Genomic DNA, 10,698 nt, shown 5'->3' on the forward strand with positions numbered 1-10,698 from the left:
ATATTTGCCCTGCTGCTCAATCACCTTAACGACCCGGCGTAATCTCAAGCTAGCGCGCACGCACACGTCAGAATTGCTTTGTGGTCTTCAACTGAATGGGCACGCAAGAGGAACACACTACTGTGCAGGTATTTTTTTATTAATGCAAAGTAATGCAATTTATTTTGTTATGTTAAGCGACCGCATAATAAGAAGTCGCTTTAGTGCAGAGAATGGGTGCACTAACTGCTATCAGCAGACGCTGTCTTACTGCAATTCGTGTCTTCTCTAGCCACAGAGCTGATCTCTTATTGTGGTCGGCGTTGGCAATTGTTTCCGAAGCAATTTGATATATGCGCTGCTCGGTCTCGGCTCTTTGGTGTTGCAAGCGCGAAACCCAAGCACGCAATATCTGACTGAATATAGAATCCTAGTAAGTCTGCTTGAATGCAGAGCTGCAGACATTTAAAATTCGGTACTAAAACTCACTTTTAATAGATGGAGGATCTAGCATAAGTTGAGCATTTTTACTTGTTGACTATCGACCAAGTGTGAGCCTCTAACAATTCAGTAAAAATCTATGACAGACACTAATCGATGATAAATAATTGAATAAATTATATCAAATTCAAATGGAATGAAAGCAATATATATATGCAAACTAAGGTAAATTAACCTCACGTAACCTTCTGGAACGATTTTTAAAAGTATAAATTATAAATCTTAAAATTCGTTTTTTGATTCTGCCCAAACAAACAATAATTCGGCCAATCGATAAATAAATAAAAAATAGGCTAAGGAACATTTTCGAACTTGTATCTTATAATTTGGGTCAGGGCGAGGGCAAAAGCAATGCATTAGGGTCGAATGCCAGTAAAAAAGAGTTTGACACCGGATGACCAGACGATGAGTCAATGGCCCAAGACGACTCACTCCAGCTTAAGCCCGCTGGCAACGTTGTCTTGACTGCTTATAGAAAAGAAATAAGTAAAGGTGAAGGACTACAAAATACCCCAGATTCGAGGCCTTCTTCTTAATATACACAAACAGAAACAGATACGTCCCAATGTGAGAATAAGAACAAGTATAAAGATGCCAATAGAAACGTTCTGCACTTAGGGCCCTTAGTCTAAACATTTCTCAAATTGTATTGTAAGAAAAATATCGAATTTGATAGATATTATAGATAGATATAATGGGATGAGGTATTGAAAAAAGATTATATATTTTATATATATTTGAAGGTTCATCGATCGGCGAGTGCATATAGACAGGCAAGTGGACTCGGCTGTATAAACTCAGTTTTCCGTCCATGTTCAGTAGACTCAAAGTCAAGAAAACACCCCCGTCCTGGCCCAACCACACGGCAGTCGAGGCAGGCAACCACAAAACTCGTTGCTTTACGCAGCTCGGTGAGCACGACGAGAGCTGAGCGCACAGATTTAAGGGGATGAATTCTGTTTGGCAAACTCTCGTTTGAATCTATTTATGAACATTAAAAGTGGCAAACTAGAGCATGGCCGTCAGAGCCAGCCATTCCTATGCGGCTTCTCTTATCACAGCCATTTCGAGTCGCCGCTGCTGCTGGGACTGCGGCGGCTGCGGCTGCGGCGGCTGCCATTGTTGCCGCGGCCATACCGCCGCATTCAAAGTGGTTGATCCGGTTTGTGGTGCCCTGACCGGTAGTTTGCTCAGTGCTTAGTTGCTTGACTCATTGCTCTGGAAAGTACACGTTGGGGAATCTTAAAACCACCATGCGCAGTCCTAGTATGTAAGGTCACCTGACGGCTTCCGGCTATGCCCCCAGTCACCTGAGCCGCATGCCCACTACTGCCTGCATAATAAAATCAATGAATACAAATTGTCCCACTGGACCAGGTGACATTTTCTGATTATGCATGCACACGTGGTTCTGTCGGGTTAACAGCATTGACTTCTATGGGTAGTGAACATGCAAATCAATTTCGATCGACACCTTCAATTAATTCACACTTAATTCAGTAATTAGATACCGTTACTAACATCAAGTCAGCTTACCAAAACAATTAGTAAAATATTTGTTGTTGAATTACATTTTGTGCCTTGAGCCAATTGAAAATAGTAATTCAGGGTTTACTGGCTTTGTTAAAACGTATTTAGCAGATAGAAGGAGGCGTGGTCGACAACAAAATATATATATTCTCGATCAGAAGGAGCAGCCTGTCTGCTGCAGCGCTGTCGGTCTCTCCGACAGTCCGCATTTATGAATGCGTCGATATCGAAACAAATAAGTTCTAAGGAGTTACAAGTTTTTACGGAGGTCAGATACGTGAGCTTACGAAGTTTCTTTGTATATACATATTTTTCAGAGACGCAGGACGAGTTTTGCCTGGCCGCGAACACTCTAATTCGAATCCTCTTTTGTGTACAAAAGCTATCTTCCCAATATATAACCACAAACTTTAAGGCTGAATATTTCTAAAATTATTTTATATTGAATAGCTCAATTTATAATACATAATATAATTATATAATTTATTATTATAATATAATTTATTATTATTATTAATTTTATTATTATTTTTATTATTATTATTTTTTTTTTTTTAATTTTAATTTTAATTTTGGTGAGAGGACTCGAAAACTTTGAAAAATACAGGGTATTTAAAATTAAAATTCACCAACAGTCTTATGATAATCGAATTTTTAGATTCCTATCTCCGAAACGCCTTTTTGGCACAGACATAAAATATACTCATGAATACCTTCGTCTGTTTGCACGGCAAATCCGTTATGAATACTCAGCTGAAACTGGGGTCTTTGAATGTATGTATTATATATCCACAGCCAAGGTGGCGCAGATAAGATTAAATGTTTAAAAGTGTTCTATTTTTGTAATCGAAGTTTAAGGAAAACACATTTATGTAAATATAAGAGGGAATCATTTGATCTTGCCATATTCGTCTAATATTCAGGGTATGATATCAGGCAAATATATTTATATATATATATATATATATATATATAAGATATATATATATATACTGCCCCTACGTAAGAAGTTCCGAGGGGGTTAGTTGAGTAAAGCCTATTTTTGGCAGTCATAGACAAACAATTTGCAGATTTTGCATTGGAATCACAGTTGAATTCGAATAGATTATATAATGATGTGGACGCTCCCTGAAAGCTTGTCCATAGAATGGAAGAGTTACAGGCTTAGTGGTTATTCTTATAACTTTTCAGCACTGCTTCATTAGTTATAGTCGAAATTCGAAATATGCGAATTCTGTGATTAGACCCAGACAGTGGATAAGCATCGCGCATATCAACCATAAATATCGCTCAGATTTGTTCCGTCTGCTAGAAACGTATGTTCAAAATCATTATACCCTGACCATATGTGAGTGAAGAAATATAATTTTCATTGAATAGTATTCCCTCGATTAAATATAATTACATAGACTGCACTGTAAGCACACGCAAATATCTGATAGAGTGCTCGAACGCCCCAACAGTATGCATACATAGCGAGAGAGCGCAGTTCAATCTTGAATAGCTCTGGCCCATCTGAACTGGATACCTAGTCAAGCGCCGGCGTGAGCTCATATCGTTTTCTGCTGTGTTACAGGCAACCCCTGGCCAGCCTAGTGCGGTCCCATTCTAGATGCACATTCCCTTTTTGCTCGGAAAGACTATAGAACTGACGCCAGACTTGCATTCTACGGCATAGACGTGATGCTTGTGAACTCATCAAATACTATTCTGGCAACATTTTCAGCTTTTCAGCTTTTCAGTTTTTCAGTTTGCATCTGAGGAATGTTTGCGATTCGGATTCTATTTGTTCTTCTGTTGGGCTATTCGAGCTGGCGTTTAGCTTCAATGGGGCGCTACGGCAACAGAAATCTTAAATTGTTGCAAATTGTATTTGAATGATTGAAGCTCTCGTTCGGACGTGCCATTTTAGAAGATGCACCCAAGTAGAATTGTGGGAGGGAGCAGTGAAAGCGGAGCCGCGAAGCAGGCACGTGGTCGTGCCGTTGCATATGGGGTAACAAGTATCTGCGCATTATCGTTCGACAGTTTAACGAGTTCAAACACACATTACTCATGAGTGGCTGGGCTTGTGGCGGACCGGAGAATGGATATGCATTGCCAATAAGAATGTTACGCAAAACCATAATTAACAAACATTCGTCGAATCGGCGAAATTTGTTTTACGAGCTGCTAGTACCGTCTTCTCCTGACTCTGACTTTGATTTATTTGCCCACGGGCAGACGGCGGACGGCGGACGGCGGACAGCAGACAGCAGACAGCAGATGCAGGGCAAAGAGTTTCCGAGGTCGCTAAGCCATTTAAAAGGCACGTCTACAAAGTCATCTCAAGCCGGCAGTCGAGACTATGATTTAACCGGGAACACGATATTGGGAAGTATTAAAATTATAGGAAATCCTTTTGACAACTCACATAACTCTACTAAGTCGTTAGTCCGACATATTTCTGATATATGTCCGCGTCTAATGAAGCCGTCAGGTCGTTGTCACCAGACATATGCCATTTGTCCGGATTGAAAACTGTCGTTCTACGTGACTTACCTTACGAATTGCATCCAATGAGCAGAGCGTCCAAGTGAGCATAATGGTTCTACGTCTATACCCATAGTAGCTATACTACTGAATACCAAATGGCCAAGGTGTTAATTGAGCAAGGGACAAATGTGTACCAAAACGAGCCACAACAGAGTAAATGATGCCAATGTCTGTAACTAAATTAAAAAGAGTTATCATAATAATTATAGTGCGCTTTCCTGGTAAACCAACATTAAAGAAGTCATTTCTATATTTACAACCTTATTTATTTTATACTATTTCTCGTTTTATTTCATTTTCCAATTGCTTGTCAGCAGACAGCTGGAGTATCGTGGGGAGTGACTGACTATGAGACAGCCTGAATCCGGCAGATCAGCTCTTTTAAGCATACTAGCTTTTATCTTTGGCTTTTATCACGGGCTTTCATGTATCTGCCCACTTATGTGCCTGTGTGCACTTAACTAAAAATAATCTCCGATTTCAAAACAGTTCGACCCGAGCTCTCAAGAAAAGACGTCGTCCATGTTCAAGTATTGGTATTTCGACATTCAGAGTATCTCCTAGTCAGTCACTCCCGTTGTAAGGACTATTTTATTTTTTCCGATAAAAGGAACATGAAAAGAGCTTCCAAATCTTAGAATATGTTTTCAAATCATATTCAATATAATATTAGGGACATTGCGGGTGGGTGTAACTGACTTTAAAATACACGTCACGCCCAAAAAAGTAAAAGAGAAGACAGCAAAGAATCGACTTTTGCAGTTTCGCAACCCTCCAGCCGCTGCTTCTCGCGCAGTCTCCGGTTTGCTTTTTCTCAAACACTATGGCAAACGGCTTGTTGAAGAACTTCCATCTTAATTTTGTAGTTGTGGTGGCCAATCTATCTATTTAGAATGAACTTTTAAAGCTTACGTTCAACGTATTCAATGCGCACATCAACATTGAATTACAAAGTGAAGATGAAAGTAAATGATTATTATTTGTTTATCCTGATCCAATTGAAAACGAGAATTCAGAGTACAATGGATTTGTAACGACGTGAGCGACGTTATAAAGTACATACATATATTCTTGATCAATCAACGAACTAAGTTGATCTTGCCTTGTCAGTCTGCCCGTCCGTACGATCGCAGCGCTTTCGTAAAAACGTGGATCTTGAAATATAAATATATTCCTGTTTATTAGCACAAGAACTAAAGCGGAGCGACTGATAATAATTATTATGCGAATGCCGATGGAACCGAGGGAACATATTCAAAATAATGGAAATAGCTTATAGATTATTATAGATTGTTATACTTAACGAAATGTGAAATATACACAAAAAGATGAGTTTTGGAATCGACGCGTTGAAGCTGACAGACAGGCGCACTGTGGTCGTTCGGCGCTTGATCTTCATAAAGCATATTTCTATAGGATCTGATATGCTTCCTTTTAGCCTTGCTATTCCTTTTATCCATTATTATTCGAATAACAATGCCACAAACACTTAACGTAGATCAAGATTTTTTGTGGAAATGATCTTCATCTGCTGCTAACAAATGTTGTATGCTCATTGCCGTTTCAGATGCCTTGAGCCTTGCGAAAGCTATAGTAGAGCACAGGTAATATTAGCTCGCCTTGTTCACCAATCACCATTCGACAAAGGCCGTCCCTCGACCCTAGTCCTAGCCATTTATCATCTTATTGCTGTCTCGCTTATCTATTGGCAAAAGTGATTTCTTTGCAACTGTAAACGCCTTCTCGCTTGCACCCAGTCCTCTGCACTTTGCACTCTGCAGCAAAAGATAATAGCAAGGACGCATTTGAACTGCTTTGATTGCACTGCTTGACCGACTGCAGGTCGTTATATAGTTACGTGCCGGTACGGCATATCGCTGCTAGATGGCGCTGCAGTCAATGAATTTGCACTGCCAAATTTTCAAGGGACGCTGTTCAACAATGTATGAAATGGACGTTATGTTTTATAAATTGTAACCGGTGCACTTATTCGGATCATAGTCCAACTCGTGAATGCCCATTGCCATTGCAAGAAACGTGTTGACTGCCAGTTGTAAGTATTAGAGGGCCGTGTTTGTCTCCTGACACCACTTGGCCATATTTTACCGCTTTTAAGCAGCGCGTAAATACTCACGCTTACTGCAAGAGTCCATTAAACGCTCGTAAAAACTTTACGATTCTCAATATGAGATTCTCTTAATACGGGTTTTTATTATATTGAAATCTCCTTTCCCAGCCAGCCCATCAACATCGACTATGTCTTGAGGCAGTCAGCAAACATCTGAGACCCGGCAGCTTCGCCTGACTTTGCTCGCTATGCACTTTGCATCAATTCGCTTTCCCAACTGAAGAAATGCTGAAAAACAGCTTCAGGTATCAACCAGCCGCCTCTAGCTCCCAAAATTCCATTCCATTTCGATATATTCACATGAAAAAGGGGCGTGTGCGTATTTTAATGCCTTGTCGAGGCATATAAAACACGCTCCGTCGCCGCTCCGCCTAAATTATGTTTATGTTAGAGCCAACACAAACTCTCAGAGGGACGAGCCTGGACCGAAAAAATATTGAATAAGTTTTACAAACTCAACGCTAGTTCAATTAAGCAATCAGTAAAAAAAGATATAAAAGACAAACTACTTATAATTTATTGGTTGTATTGAAATGTCTAAGAGATGAAGAGATTTTAACAAACTAGTCAACCTTTTAGAGTTACTAAAGATTAAATATCTATCTATATTTCCTATTTTGTCAAGTATCTATCAATTGTTGTCTAGGCGTTATTCATAATTGCAAAATATCTCTTAGATGTTCAACTCTCTTCAGTTTTACTTAAGCCACAGAATTTTGGGACAGGTTATTATAACTAGGCAAATATGTCAACTCGAAAATTATTTTAACGTTTTTGTAACAATATATATGTGATTAATATATATTTATATATATATTTATATATATATGTTGCAAATTGACTCTTAATTTTTAATTATCATTTTACTCTTGTCAACAAAAAAGTAAAACGTATTCATAGAATTATTGCCGATATATATATTTACAGCAGCAGTAAAAATAAATATTATTTACATACCCATATTCTTAGCTAATATATAATGTGTTCTATTTACAGCTGCACATAATTATATGAGGCATTTAAGCTCCGTGTGTGGTAAGTAGGAATGTTAAGTACTCTCAAGTACTCGAGATGTTCTTCGTTTTAACGACTGTTTTCTTCAGCTTTTAATTAGATTTGTGATTTATATTTTTCATTTGCGTAATTTACAAAGCGGTACATCATTGGTGCAATTAAAATGCAATAAATGTGGACAGACAGACAGTGGCAGAGGAAACAAGACGTTCAGGCACTTGGTTGGGTTTCGTGTAATTTTTATTAAGTCGTTTGAGGAATGCACCGTCGACTCGAGAGCGGTGCCAACTGCATGGCTAAAGGCTGACACATAAACCCACATTTCTGACAGGGGCTGCTCTCTACGTTTACTGCTGAAAGCGGGAGCGCGAAGATGAGGAAGACCTGCAGCTGGAGCCATAAAACACGGCTATGGGCGAGAACGTCGAAGGATTAAAAAATGATTGCGTGACAAAGCATTTTATAATCGTCATCTGATTCACTTAAAAACACATTCATCGCCGCCACGCTGACTTGATGCCGGAGTTTAGATCCGTAAGCGGGTAGTGATCCGGATTTGGGCTGAGGCGAACCGCAAGGGCCAAAACAAGCCATAAACTGCCGCAATAAAAGTGTATCAAATTAAGGAATAAATTTGATGTGCAACAGCAGAGCGTTATTTTTTTACAACTATGACTCCGAGTGCTTTCGCGCCACAGAGTCGAACTTCAGCGCCATTTCACTCAATAGATTCCGAGTGCCTGCCAGTCAAGTCTGTGTCGCACTCTCACTCAATTGAGTTGAGTTTTCAGTGGTTCTTTCAGCAGTTGATGCTTATCTCAAATTATGAGTTGCATGCCTGCTGAAAAAAGGCAAGCATATATAGGTACTATTTGAGGGATTTTCATATTGCGATACGTGAACTTATGCACGGTGTTTTCTCAGACAAATTAAAGATCAAATGGCTTATTGCCAACCTTCGCTATCGCTACTTTCCGACTCAGAATGAACTCAGCCTTCTAAAATCACATCCTTTTTATTATTATTTCATTTTGATTTAATACTCAAATCATTTTTTTGTTCTTTGGGTTTTTCAATTAAAGATATATATGTAGTTGTCCATAGTTAGTTCGGTTCCGTAATGCTTTTCTTTTAATCAGAATTGGGTTTTAATCAATGCCTTACTCCACTTGTGTCTTCTTATGCATTTAGATTGAAGCCGTCTTTATAAGAGGGCCTAGATGCCGAACAACTTGACTTCTTATGGTCATGTTCACAGGTTCATGGCAAGCACATGAAACAGATAACATCCACTTGCCTTGGAGTGTTTACGATCCTAGCAAAAAGTCCCGTGACCCGCCTCTGGCTTCGGCACAGGTCCAAGTCCAGGCGTCAGTCGAATAGTGTTTTATTGTGATTTTGTTCATTTTTTTATTATTATTTGCAGCTGTGCTCTCTCACCCAGTTTCAATTTTATTAGTTTATTACGGTTATTATCTTTTAATGACAAGCGCGAGCGCCGCCACTCGCCACTCGGCACTCGCCGCTCGCCGCTCGCATTGTTGTTGCTGTTGGTCTTTTTATATCACAGTCGAGTAGTTTACATACACACGCCTCTGTGTGTATGTGTGTGTGTGTGTGTGTACTCCCTCTGGCTCTTTGTTGTTATTTTCATGCCCAGTTATTTAGCAATAACGTGTGAAGTTGTTTTATTATTTGTTTTGATTATCAAAATTGCCGGTTTGCATTTTCCGGTCGTTGGCCGCCCCTTGCACGGCGCTCCTCTTCAATCCATTCACGTTCCGGTGCTTCATGCAGGTGCCGTAAATCACGGCGTGCCTGGAGCAATCAGACTGCACTCAAAATGCCACTCAACATAGAGCTCGGAATTATACTCACACTCACTTAAAGCCACAGCAGCAGCGCGACTTGTGACTGACTTGTATGACCAATAAAGCAATTAATTTTAAGCACTGCGAGCTGTGGACTGTAGACTGCATACTGTATACTGTAGGCTGTAGACTGTAGACCCCCAGCAGATTCAACTGGCTGGGTAGCCATAAAAATTGCAATTTGGCAGGGCGTTAAGTGTGTGGAATATGGCTGAAGAATTGATCGATTATTGAGCTCTTAACGCCAACGCAAAAACAATTCTCAAAATAATCTGATTTCTTAATTCAATAAGTGTGTCACGATTTGAAAAAGTTAAAGTTACCTTTCGATGTATTAGAAGCACTCCGAATTGTACTTCAAGAAGAATTCTAAGATAATTTTTTTATTGGTCGTTATTCTTTCAAAATCTTTTTGAATAACTGCTTAGCTAAGTTTCAAGAGCAAAGAAACTTGATTTGAGTAATTCAATAATCTGTTAGAAAAAGGCGATTTTCTATGAGATCAACCTATCTTGATTTTAAAGCTCATCAGACTCCAAATTTGAAGTTGAAAAATTCAATCAAAACTAAATTATATCAAATTCATATAACTTCATTCAAGCATTTACAGTAATATAATAGGTAAACATAGTCTGTTGGAAACACAATAGTATAATAATATATTTAGTATTTTTTATATTATATTTAATTATAAAATTATCTATCAACATATGATAAAATATACTCAATGTAATGTCAACTGCAATAAAAAAAATTTATTTGAAAGAAATATGTAAATATATATATGTATATACAATTTGAGAATATTTCCCTACTCTTAAAAATAAAGTGAAATAAAATTAAATAAACTTAACATTATTAGTTTTTTCGTCTTGTATAACGGTGTTCTCTTTATCCATAGAAATACTACAGATATTTAACGTACATCTCTTAAGGATTGCAGAGTATTTTAAGACGAGTCTAATATGATATATATAGACCACATAACGGTATATGATATGAAAGGTAAATGAAATATCTGAAAATATATTGAGTTAACACATATTTAATTCGAGACAAAAGTACCGTATTCGTTACTTAATGATCATTCCCTACAGTATATATAATTTACTAGTTATATATTGTATGATGATATTGTGA

Source organism: Drosophila hydei, unplaced genomic scaffold, assembly GCF_003285905.1.
Source record: "Drosophila hydei strain 15085-1641.00,03,60 unplaced genomic scaffold, DhydRS2 tig00008139-arrow-pilon, whole genome shotgun sequence".
NCBI lineage: Eukaryota > Metazoa > Arthropoda > Insecta > Diptera > Drosophilidae > Drosophila > Drosophila hydei.